Below are 12,548 nucleotides of genomic sequence, written 5' to 3' on the forward strand. Positions count from 1 at the left end.
GTATCTGGAAGTAAACTGATTTGAACGACACCATCTCAGCAAAATAAAATGCTAAAAACCATCCAAGAAGCACCTTCCTATACTCCAAAGTGGGAATAAACCCATTTTTCCCTTGAGTAGTTGCCTTGAATTTTCCTCGCTGCAAAGTAACCTTTCTCTTGCCACTGATAACTATGGAGAATGTCCTTATGCTGACATTTTGGTAGCCACAGCCGGCTGCCATGCTCCCATCTGTTCTCTTCTTTAGATTAAATAAGATCAACTGCTTCAGAAGTGCTTTTTTCTTTCATTTCAGTATTCTCTATTTTTTTTACAGATTCTTCTTTAACTGTATTGCCCAAGTTCCAGTTTTTCACCAGTACTTAATAGAGGAAGTAATTGGTTCCTTTATACACCATTCTTGCTAATACATCACAGAATGAGATACACTTTTTTCTTTTTGTTATAACATCCCAGCAGGGATTCATGTTTCATTTGTGATCTGCTACAACTCTCACAGCCTTCAGTGCCATATCTCTGACAACTGACATTACTCATTTTGTACTTACACCTTTGATTTTTTCTTCCTAAATGTTGAACCATACACGTGTTCAGTGAATTTTGTCTCCTCAGTTTTAGATTATTTCTTCAAGTCATCAAGAACTTTTGAATTCTGATCTTTCTGATTCTTCCAAAGTGCTTTCAAAGCATCCATCTTGGCATTATATAAAAGTTTAATAAGCTTATTCTTTATTCAGTTATCCAGATCATCAATAAGGATATCTTAACAGCATCAGAAAAAGGCTGAGTGACCCAACCTGAACTCTCCTCGCAGACTAAAAATCCCATTCTTTATGCTGTATTTCTGTATCACTTGATGTGGTGAAGACTTGACAAGTAAACACGCATTGCATCACAGTGTGAGATTAACAGGCTGCTTCACAAAATTTAGCAGGTAGGAAAAACAAAAGATTTAATGCAATCTGGGTTTTCTCTTTGGTTACGTTGTTCTTTATTGCTATGCTATTAAATTCAGCAGATTTTTACTGATAAAATTCAAAAGCAGCTAAAATTGGAAACCTACATCATGACTTTCTCTTTGAAGTTATCTGTCTGATAATATGGTGAGCTGGACTGGATGCCGTGTTCATCATGCACATTCACCAAAGGATCCTATTGTCTTATGAGGTGATGAATATTCTGGCCCTGATTCAGTCCAGGTGATGGAAATATGAATTTAATAACTCTGTGTGGTCGGAGGGGTGAAAAAGAATTGTCACACATCACTTGCCTGCTTGCTCCAGGAAAGTGTGCAATACAGCTGAGGAAGCTCATGGGCCTAAACCCAAAGCCTGTGTAATTTTCAAAAGTGTACTTGTAGCAGATATGTGAATAAGACTGAATGTCTGCAACTGCGTAAAGTAACACAGAATTCTCTCTGATGTCCAACCACGTGGTAAGGGAACTCTTCTACCTATCACATCCTCCCTCAAGCTCGTAGGGCTATGATGCACAGCTATAGTTAGAGAGAAGACACCTATTGCTGAAGCACCACAGCTCAACACCAGCTCCCTGCCTTTTGCACAGGAAAAAGGCATAGATTTGGACTGGGAACACAGAAATTGCAGTGTCGTAGCAGCAAAGCAGGGAATGGGACAGTTTATGCTATTTTCATTGCTGGTGTAGAACTATAAGAAGGAGGAACAAACACTGGGCAATTGGGATTTATTGGATAAAAGACAGGAGTAAAAATGATTAAAAGTTATAGAAGTCAGACAGGTTCAAACAGAAGCATCTGACAGGGAAGTGTAAAACAAATAAGACTTTTCTTAGAAATTACCATTCACAAACCACAAAATTTGCTATTTCAAAAAAAAAAAAAAAAAAAAAAAAAAAAAAAAAAAAAAAAAAACAAAAAAAAAACAAAAAAAAAAACTTTTACTGCTTTGTATTGTGCTGTCCAAACAGAACACGCATTTTTATTAAGCTATTTCCATTTCTTTTAATGACATAAATAATATAGGGTCAGTACCTCTTATACCTCTTATACTATTCCCTGCATTTGTTCCACACACAAAATTTCTAGGGATAAACATCAACTATTATGAAAATCAAAGATTTTAAAAGAAAAAAAAAATCTAGCTCATAAGCAATGTAAACATTCAGTAGCTGCCTAGATCTGAGAAACCCTGAAGAGATCACTTTTTATGAAATTGTTATGACTTTCCTATGTTATTCCTCAGTAAGAAGCTAACTATTCTAGCACATCCTCAATTATGTTAGTTGATGTGAATTTGACTGCCTCTCACCTCAATAGCCAGCAACAGAGATGTCTGAAAATATCATTACTAAATGTGATTTGGCTTAGTGAAAAAAAATATGGAGGAAGTAATTTGGAAACGTATAGGGAATAGTGGCCTCCCAGATGGAATGAGTGTATGAGAAGTTAGGAACCGACTAGATTTTTAGTACAGTTGCTTCATCTCACTTAACTTTAGCTGTCTTAAGGTTGGTCATGTAGCTTTGCATCTTATTCCTGCCACCTAGACTTTCTCCTTTCAAATATCTCCAAGGAATAATTAATGAGATATATATCTTAGATATGTAAGATGAATATATACTTGATGACGCCTGTCTCTCTCCATGACTGTAAATGAAGTTTAGATATTAATTCTGGGCAGAATTCCTACCTTAGAAGTCTAGCATGAAATAACATCATTTTGATTTGCACAGTCTTTTCAGTCTTGAATGACCAAAGAACTGTTGCAGTGTGCAGAGAGGATTAATGAGTGAAAGGGAGGGAAAAGGGATTACAATATGAGTAAAACATAAAGTAAATTGGAAAGGAAGATTTTCTGGGGAAATGTTAATTTTCTGGAGCAAGAGGTAGAATCAAGATGCACACACCTTTCTGCTTGTTAGTTTTGAAGGCTGAAAGTGAAGGACGAGTTGTACGTGAGAGCTATTTGGAAACTAAGAGAATCCACAATTACCATTATAATGTTTAAGATGAGGTTAATGTCAATTATCTGGACTTGTGTAAAGTGTTTGACACTGTCCTGCATGACATCCTTGTCTCAATTGGAGAGACATCGATTTGATAGGTGGACCACTTGGTGAATAAAGAACTGGCTGGATGGCTGCATGCAGAGTTGTGGTCAATGGCTCAATGTCCGGCTGGAGACCGGTAATGTGTGGTGTCTCTCAGGGATTGTTGCTGGGAATGGTCTTGTTCAACATCTTTGTCAGTGACATGGACATCGGGATTGAGTGTGCCCTCAGCAAGTTTGCCAATGACACCAAGCTGTGTGGTTCTGTTGATACGCTGGAGGGAAAGAATGCCATTGACAGTCTTGAGAGATGGGCCAATACTGACCTTATGAAGTTCACCCATGGCAAGTGCAAGGTCCTACACCTGTGTTGGAGCAATCCCAGACACAGCTACAGGTTGGGCAAAGAAGAGATTCAGAGCAGCCCTGTGGAGGAGAACTTGGGGGTGTTAATCGATGAGAAAATGAACATGAGCTGGCTTCAGTGTGCGCTCACAGCCCAAAAAGCCAACCATATCCTGGGCTGCATCAGAAGGAGCATGACCAGCAGGTCAAAGGAGGTGATCCTGCCCCTCTACTCTGCTCTTGTGTGACCTCCCTTGGAGTATTGTGTGCAGTTCTGGTGTCCTCAACATAAAAAGGACATGGAACTGTTGGAACAAGTCCAGAGAAGGGCCACGAGGATGATGATGGGACTGGAGCACTTCCCATATGAAGACAGGCTGAGGAAGTTGGGGCTGTTCAGCCTGGAGAAGAGAAGGCTGCATGGAGACCTCATAGCAGCCTTCCAGTATCTGAAGGGGGCCTAAAAGAATGCTGGAAGAGGGACTCTTTATCAGGGACTGTAGCGATAGGACACGGGGTAATGGGTTAAAACTTAAACAGGGGAAGTTCAGGTTAGATGTAAGGAAGTTTTTTAATGTGGGGGTGGTGACACACTGGAAATGGGTTGCCCAGGGAAGTTGTGAGTGCAGTGTTCAAGGTCAGGTTGGACGAAGCCTTGGGTGACATAGTTTAGTGTGTGATGTTCCTGCCAATGGCAGGAGGATTAGAAATAGCTGATCTTAAGGTCTTTTCTAACCCGAACTATTCTATTATTCTATGATTCTACATAAATTAATGGTGATGAAAAGGAAATCTCTTGCTGTACCATTTCTATAAGACAAAGTCAAGTCTATCCAAGCTTGGTTTTCCTTGATGAATTGTTTTTATAGTGGCTTTATCTCTGAAAAATCTTTGAGATAAAATGCTGAATGGGTGCAAATCTGTCCACAATTTGTACATTTCCTCCAGACATATAAAAATGCAAACAGCTGCAAGCTATACAGAACAAGCCATTTAAAGAGCTATTTAAAAAGTATGAGTGATAACACCCTTCATATGGCATACAAAGCAGTAACACATAGCAGTTGATTTTTGTGTACTTCACTTTTGAATTATGAAGCACTCTTCCTGCAGAGATGGTTTCCATTTCATTCTCTGTGCTCTGAAGCCTATGTGAAGCTATGCTGTCTGATGGGCACTTGGCTTTTATTTTTTCTTTCTGTTTTCTCTTTATCTTACAATAAGGTAATAATTGGGCAAAGTAGGTATACAGGAAAATATAATTCTAATTGTTGAAGTAAATAATACTATAATCCCTATTTAACTTTTGGTTGAAAAGAAGTAGTTATGTCTGCTTCTAACTTAAATATTTTTTTTTTTGCTTTAGCAGCATTTAAAATTTAGTCTTGTTTTAAAAATGGATTTATGAATAAAACATCGGAGTTCTAAAAACACCCTGGCTTTGCAGTGTTGTGAATGAAGAGTAGACATAACAAATTAGTGTGTTAGAATTTCACCTGGTGTTTATGGGTTTAAGCTGGTTTAACATCTGAATCACCTTAACAGTAAGGGTAGCCTTGAGAATGACATCAATAGTTTTGAATTGGCCTGACTTTATTCTTAGCTTTCGGTTTAAAGTGGAGTGTCTTTTCATGGCCCCATTTAATTTCAAAATTTTATATTTTTAATAGGAGCAGTTACAAATGGATTGTTAGAAATTACAGAAACCAGCACCAATGCTTTTCAAAAGAATGACTAAGCCTAGAAACAAGTAGGATTAGGGCTAAGACAGAGTTTCTTTTCCTTTCCTGGAAGACATTGTGGTTTCTATCTATTTGGTCTTGGAGAAGCCTGAGGGCCCTCAGCTTTGATTGACTTTGAAATGAGATACAGATATCCAACAGTTCACAAGATGGCATCCTTGCTAGCATGTGGAAATAAATCTCTCCATTGCTGTCCTACATGAGTGCCTGTAGGGGTGAGAAAGGTGCAAGTTGCAATAAGCTGTACTGAAGGCTCAGGAATTCTGAACTCTACAGAAAGAATACAAAGCCACTATGAGTTACGAAACCCCTCTTTACAGGGACTCCTGCTATGGTCATGCAGAGACCATCAAGTCTCCACCAACACCATGGCAAGACACACAAGGCCATAGCAAGACTCAAGCACTGAAAAGGCTAAGTCAAACAGAAAACTCAGCAAGGCCTCATTTGATATTATTTTCTGGTTCAGTGTGAACAACTGTCATTACCAGTTGCTGCTTTTCATTTCACTTTCAGTACCCCCACATACACATCCTAAGCAGCTGCTTCCTGCTTGCCAAAACAGAGCCTGCAGCTAATCCTATCTACCCTCAAGCACCAAATATTATTGAATTTAACAATGTACATATTACAAGAAATGAATGTGGTCTAAACAGCATCCCATATGATAGTTCCCCAGCTTATATATATTATAATGTTAAATACATTGTGATTAAGTCTAAACAGATCTACACAAGATTTCACTTCAGAGATTAATCCCTGCACAATGGGGTGTGTGATGAAAATTCAAGCCACAGAAAACATTCAGATTTTCTTTGCACATGTTCCTTTTAAGCACTGGTAGGAAATTCCAGGGAAACATAGAGTGAAATAGCTCTCAATTCTGAAAATGTCAGCACAGCTAATTGGAAAGCTGTGTATTGGAACAATACATGGGCTGCCCAACAGGGGAAGATCATTTCTATATAATGCAGCAGTTTGCTCTTCAGGTAAAGACACCAGAGAGACATAAAAACCTGCTAATTCTGTGTTGAGGCACCTCCTCTCTGTTGCAGCCACATTGGATAGTACAATCATCAGCATGCGAGTCTGAATTAGAGTTAGTGTGAAGTTTCTGGCTTCTGCACGACAGGTCCAGATGTACTGCTGTTCAGGTTGTGCCCAGACACGGGCACAGGAGTGAGGTAGGATGCCATCCCTAAAGTGCATATTCTCACATAACCTTTCTGCTTACCAAAACCCAAGTCATTCACAGATTTCTCTCTATCAGGCCTCCCCTCAGTCAGGCCTCCCATCAACTAATGCCTCCATTCCCTGAAAAACATTTATCCCTTTGTCCTTAAATCCTCTATTCTGTCCTTTTCTGAAATGGTGTGTCCTCTGTATCAGGGGACCTGAGGGTTTCTATCTGATTTTCATACAATCCTTTGCTCTGTGAGGGATTTCTGTGAGGGAGAATTTCAAGACCAAACAGTGGGAAAGAGAAGGAAAAGGAGGAGGAACTGCCAGGCAGTGAGGAAGTTGCCCACTCGAGATGCTTCTTTTCCCCATTCCCCCCACTCAGTGAAGGGAGCCAGCATGAGAATAGGAACAACAGAACATTACTGTACTCAGTATAAGTAATGCCTCCACACCAAGCAGAGCTTCTACCAGGTACCTAACTCTTACCTGACATTTTCACTGATTTCTTTTCTGTCAAATATGACCCAACCAGGAAACTAAATCTCTCATTTGGCATCAAATACAGACTTTGCATTGTCCTTTTTTTTTTCAGTGAGAAACATGAAAATATGCTTATTTCAGTTAAACACACATGCGTCTTCTTTTCCTTCTTTTGCCTTTTTTTATTCCTCCTAACGTTTAATGTTTCAGTTTAGCTACCAAAGCAGAAAAATCAATTGTTCACTTTCATACAGCCCAAGCAGAGTTCAACAGTTAGAATTAAAAAATGTAGCAGTTCACTTGAACATATACAAATTCTTCACCTACATTTCCAAAACACATCAGCTTGCTTTGTGGAATGCATGTATCACACCAGTCAGTATTTAAGAGACCTTAATTGTCCAAGCACATGTAAAGATTTATCTTGAACAATACAAAATGTAGAAGTCCCCCAAACCCATATAAAAAATCTTTATATACATCTAATTTCTATTTGCCGTTACAATAAAGTTCTCAACACATCTAGAAACAGTCCTTAGTTCTGCAAAGACAAGGGACTATGACAACAAATGCAAATAACTGTAAGCACACCACACTATTTATTTCTTGCCACAGTTTTGTTTACTGCTTTGTTGATTACCAGTGTCAAATAGCTAACCAGGAAACCCCCAGCTCCTTTTGCTTCATTCTTTGTGATTCTTCAATACAGGAACATCACTGTGGAGCTTCCTCAGTTTGACCTCTGCTTCTCAAGGCTCAGACTGTAAGGTCTCTTCAAGAATTAAATTTCCTGTTACACAGAGGTATTATTGGATGCCTTAATCTCCTTCCACTTATGTAGATACAGATATGCAGCTCCTCCAAGGCATAGTCCCTGGTTCAGGAATACAAATGAATAGGAAAAATTTCATTTAATCATGTAAGAAAAGGTTACAACCAAAAGCAGCTGTGCACATTCACCATTGTGGTGCTGGTTTTGCAAACACTGTATACTCAGACTTGTAGTATATTCAAATAGTTCATTTAATCTGGGACCAATTAATGTTTCAAAGTTAAGAAGATGCTTAATTGCAATATTCATACAGTAGTAACAATACCTAAATTTAATGTTCCCTGACAGGTTTTTATTTTAATCCTCGTTTTATGTAAGTTTTCTTTCCCATGCCTCATTTATAGCAGGTAGTTTCTTATAAACCTAGCAATTTATAGATTGTAAAGCCAAACTGTTCTATCCTATTTCTTCAAGTAATGAGTGGACTAGGTTAAGTAAATGTTAGGTACATTCAGCAAAGAATTTAATTGGACTTACAGAAAAGTTGTCTCCCTGGCCACCTAGCTCACAGTTCAGGTATATTTTGTAGCACCATTCTCAGCCTTGACCCTTCATTGTCCAAACTGGATTATGTGGGAAGTACACCAGGGTCTTCTTCCCCTCAGTAGTATAAATTTCATTTCATGGAAACCAGGGTCAGGTTGCTCTAGGGGTGGTTTATGCCTGTCTTCTTTTCCAGCAGGGAGTTAGGTTGTGGCTTGGATGTGCATTTGCTCTTAGGAGCAGCAAACCTGTCCCAGATCCCACAGTATTCATATAATGAAGTATCAATTATTTTAGTAAGTGGGAGCAGTGGAGATTCTCTGGCACAGCCTGTCTCTTATTCCCCAACCACATTTCATGGCATCTTGCTTTTTAAAAGGTTCTGTGAAACCTCAATGTATTGCATAATTGTGTTAATGATAATGCAAAAATTAAACCACGCCAAGTCTGAATTCAGAATCTAAGCAGCCTAATACTTAATGGCTTATAAGCTTTGACATTTTGTAGGTCTTTTGGGACACTTATGAAATACCCATCTTCATTTGTGAAACTCAGCTGAATATTTTACTGCTATTCTTCATTAACATTTTGTACTATTTGGAGGTTTCCTCAAAGGATTTCAAAGGATTTCTTGTAGGCTGCACTTATAATTCTTCCTCCCCCATCCTTGTGTTTTATAGCTGTAACATAGATAGGCTGCTTACAAGCAATGACAGGTTTACACTAAAGAACATAGTCATCATAAAAAGTAATAAGCTAAAATTCAGAATTCCTTACTGGATAGTATCAAGTGTCTATAGTCACTAAATAGTTTCTCCAGTGCAAGACTAAGCCAAGCGTTATAAGAGCTCTTTCTTGTAGCAGCTGCTAAATGATTGATATTGCATTGGTAGATTTCACATGAGAATCTGCTAAATAAAGGAAGCTTCAGTGTATATATGAAGTTGAAATTCCACACAATTTGTTTTAGAATCAACATACAGTATTGCATATTTCGTGGTTCCAAGAGGAGTGCAGCATTCGTTAAGAAAATGCATGATCTTCAGATAGCTAACAAGATTTCACACTCATTTCGTTTCTCCCTGCTGTGCAACCTAAAGCGAAAATAACAGTAACAATGAACTCACTATGGCTCAACCTCAAGGCTCATTTCTGCCAAAATATCAAAATCCTGAACTGATGTTAGCAGTCAAATTCCACCAAGTTTAACAGAGCTGAGCTATTTACAGCACTTTGAAATGTGTCACTCCAAGAGTGTCTTTTCTCATGTTAAGAAAATCCAGCATTTTTTAAGGGCAAGACTGTCAATTTATGTTGAGCCCTGAATAGCCAGCAGCATGTAGCTGTACTACCCCAGAAACACAGCAGTCTGTATCTTGAGACCCAGAGAATAAGAATTCAATCCTTGCTGGTTACCTTGCTTTGCGAGAAAACAACCAAATCATCACTTTAGTCACAGAGACTTTCTCTTCCCCTTCCATAAGCTGCCCTACAATCACACAGTGTGGAGAGGCAAGAGGCATGACGAGATGAGGCCTTGAGTATCAGAGTCTAACCCCTTTGCTGCACTTCTCTGCACAGCAAGACCTAATCTGCATTCTGCATACTAATATCGTATGGAATTTGTGGAAAACAACAGATAACAAGCATGTTTTGCTGGTGTGAATCCACTCAGGAATAATTGATCTGTCTGACAGTTTTGCTTGGCTAAAGCATAAGGATTTCAGGATTTCTTCCCACAAGATTACTGCCTGCAGTAAGAGAATATCTTATGAATGATGCAAGCATTGTTGTGGTTTAAACTCAGCTGGTAACTCAGCACCACACAGCCGTTCACTCCCTCCAGGCAAGATGGGAAGGAGAATCTATAGAATGTAAAAAGGTTGAGGTAAGAACAGTCCAGTAACTAAAGTATAGCGCAAAACTACTACTACTACTAATAATAATGATTGATAAGGCAAATAACAAGGGGAGAGAATATAAAACTAACGGGAAAAAACATAATAAACACAAGCGAGGCACAATCCACTCACCACCCACCAACCAATACCCAGCCCTACCCAAGCAGCAATCTGCCCTTCCGGGTGACTCCCCCCAGTTTATATACCGGGCATGACATGCTGTGGTATGGAATACCCCTTTGGCTAGTTTGGATCAGGTGTCCTGTCTCTGCTTTCTCCCAGCTTCCCGTGCCCCTCCTCACTGGGAGAGCATGAGAGACAGTCCTTGATCAGGGTAAGCACTGCTGAGCAACAGCTAAAACACTGGTGTGTTATCAGCATTATTCTCAGACTCAAGTTGAAAACGCAGCAGTGTACCAGCTATGAGGAAGGAGAAAAATAACTGTTACAGCTGAACCCAGGACAAGTACAAATATTGGAAAACAAGCAATGGACTATTCATCAGAATTTACATCAGGGAGTTAGCTTTACCTTCACCTGACACACTTGAAAGCATTCTGCCTTCTGCCTCCAGTGTCTATGTTAACTTTCCCACTGTTATTTCAATAATTTATTATTTTTCTCCTAAAGAATCTATGAATAAGAACAAACATAATCACAGAGAAGTACAAATACAGGGATGCATTGCACATGTACACAAATACAGATATATATTGATTCCGTATTGTTGCCCAAAAAGACCATCCACATTAAAATAATAGAAATGTCTAAAAACTTTAAAAATAATTAAAAAATTATGTTTGTTGAACCAAAGCTTGTTCATTACCCTCAAATAAATCTGTGCTGTATTCACACAGTAGAATACAGCACTGGACCTACATGCAAGCGCTCCACAATTATGGGAAAATACTGGCCTAATGTTACTGTTTTTCAAGTAGTTTGGTCTTATCCTTTCTCCCCAAACTGGGGAGCTAGCCATTATCCACATGTTCAGTGCCTCATTTCAGGCAAATGTTTTGCAGACAGCCCTGAGCCTGTTCTCCCTGTGCTCAGACCTGGCTGGATGCAAGCAAGGTCTCATCCAGAAACCACATGGCATCATTAAGCAGCACTTTGCTCTGAGCAAGGCTTACTATATTACTTCAAATACGCTGCCTTCTGTTTAAAGCTAGGTAGTATCCTGTTGGCTTAAAGCATAGGCAGAACAAGTGTCTGTAAAACTAAAAATAAGCCCGTAAAATTGTACAGAGATATTTATAGTCTAACACCATAAACCAGGATGTCAGGCTGCAGGCTTTTACTGATATTTTAAAATCCTACCTGAGGCTCAAGTTTAGGGCTATAGCTGTCATATGGAGCCTTACACATGCAAATGCAGAATTTGTATTGCAGACAAGTTTCCCCACAAAAACAAAACCAAAATTGGTGTCTACTTAGTATGTATTCAATCCGAGTACAATGTCTGTCTCTACATTACCAGGCTGATGTCCACATTTGCATTCATCCATACTTTTGCCTACAGGAGCATTCTTGCAGAGGTTTTGCAGGAGGTATTTCAGGAGACAGGAGAATTTCCAAAATGTGGCACAGATTTTTTAGCATCTGCACAGACCTCATGGCTCTGGACTCCATTGGCATAGGCCAGTGGTTTGGGTAGACAGATTACTGGTCAGCTATGTCAGCTCCTATATTCTACTGTAGACTAACATGTAAATCCTGTGTTCTTACAAGGTATTTCTATTTCACTATGATATATCCAGACTTAAAGACTGAAAAGCTTCTGTAGATTTTCTTATAACTTGCTATACGTTAATAATGGTTCTTATGAAGCTCCTACAGAGACACAAAACCTCTCTTAAAAACAACCTGATGCAGTATTAAACACATGCATATATTTGTGATATGGTTCAAAACTGCAATGGAATTTTATAATAGAACTTTAGCTTTAAAGATTTCTACTCAAATGAAAGCATCTGTATTAGACTAGAAGGAATAAAGGAGAAACAAATTTAACATAACTTCTAGATCTAAATATTCAGAGAATCCTTCATCGGTTACAATGTATCATATTTCCTCGCTCTTTTGCTTATCTTGCTCTCTAACATACACATGTAGGAATACTTTTAAAAGAATATATATTAAAACTTCATTGATTAAGCATACAAGGTTATTATATATCTAGGAGTGTAAGTACTATTTTTGATAATTATTTTTTTTAGTTTCTTTCTGAATTATTACTTTGGATGGCTTTAATGTGAAGATAGCTATAAAAATAGCACCCATAAGTCTTCTTAGAACTCCTAAAAAAAAACTTTTCTTTTTTTTTTTTTTTTTTGTCTGGTGTATGAAAAAACAGAGTGACCTGAATGTGGGATCCCAACAAGCATGTTGCTAAAACTTTGACTTCGTTATGCTACAGCATAGTCTCCTTGCCCACTCGTAACTGGTATTGGGACTTTGTTAAAAGAGAATTGAGACCCAGAATGAAGCCAGAACTGTCATCAGAGATCTGGTGCTTTAAAGTGAACCTTTCATGAATGCCATGAAAATGCCA

Source organism: Pezoporus occidentalis, unplaced genomic scaffold, assembly GCF_034315485.1.
Source record: "Pezoporus occidentalis ecotype Australia unplaced genomic scaffold, CSIRO_AGI_Poc_V1 ctg13, whole genome shotgun sequence".
NCBI classification, from domain to species: Eukaryota; Metazoa; Chordata; class Aves; order Psittaciformes; family Psittacidae; genus Pezoporus; species Pezoporus occidentalis.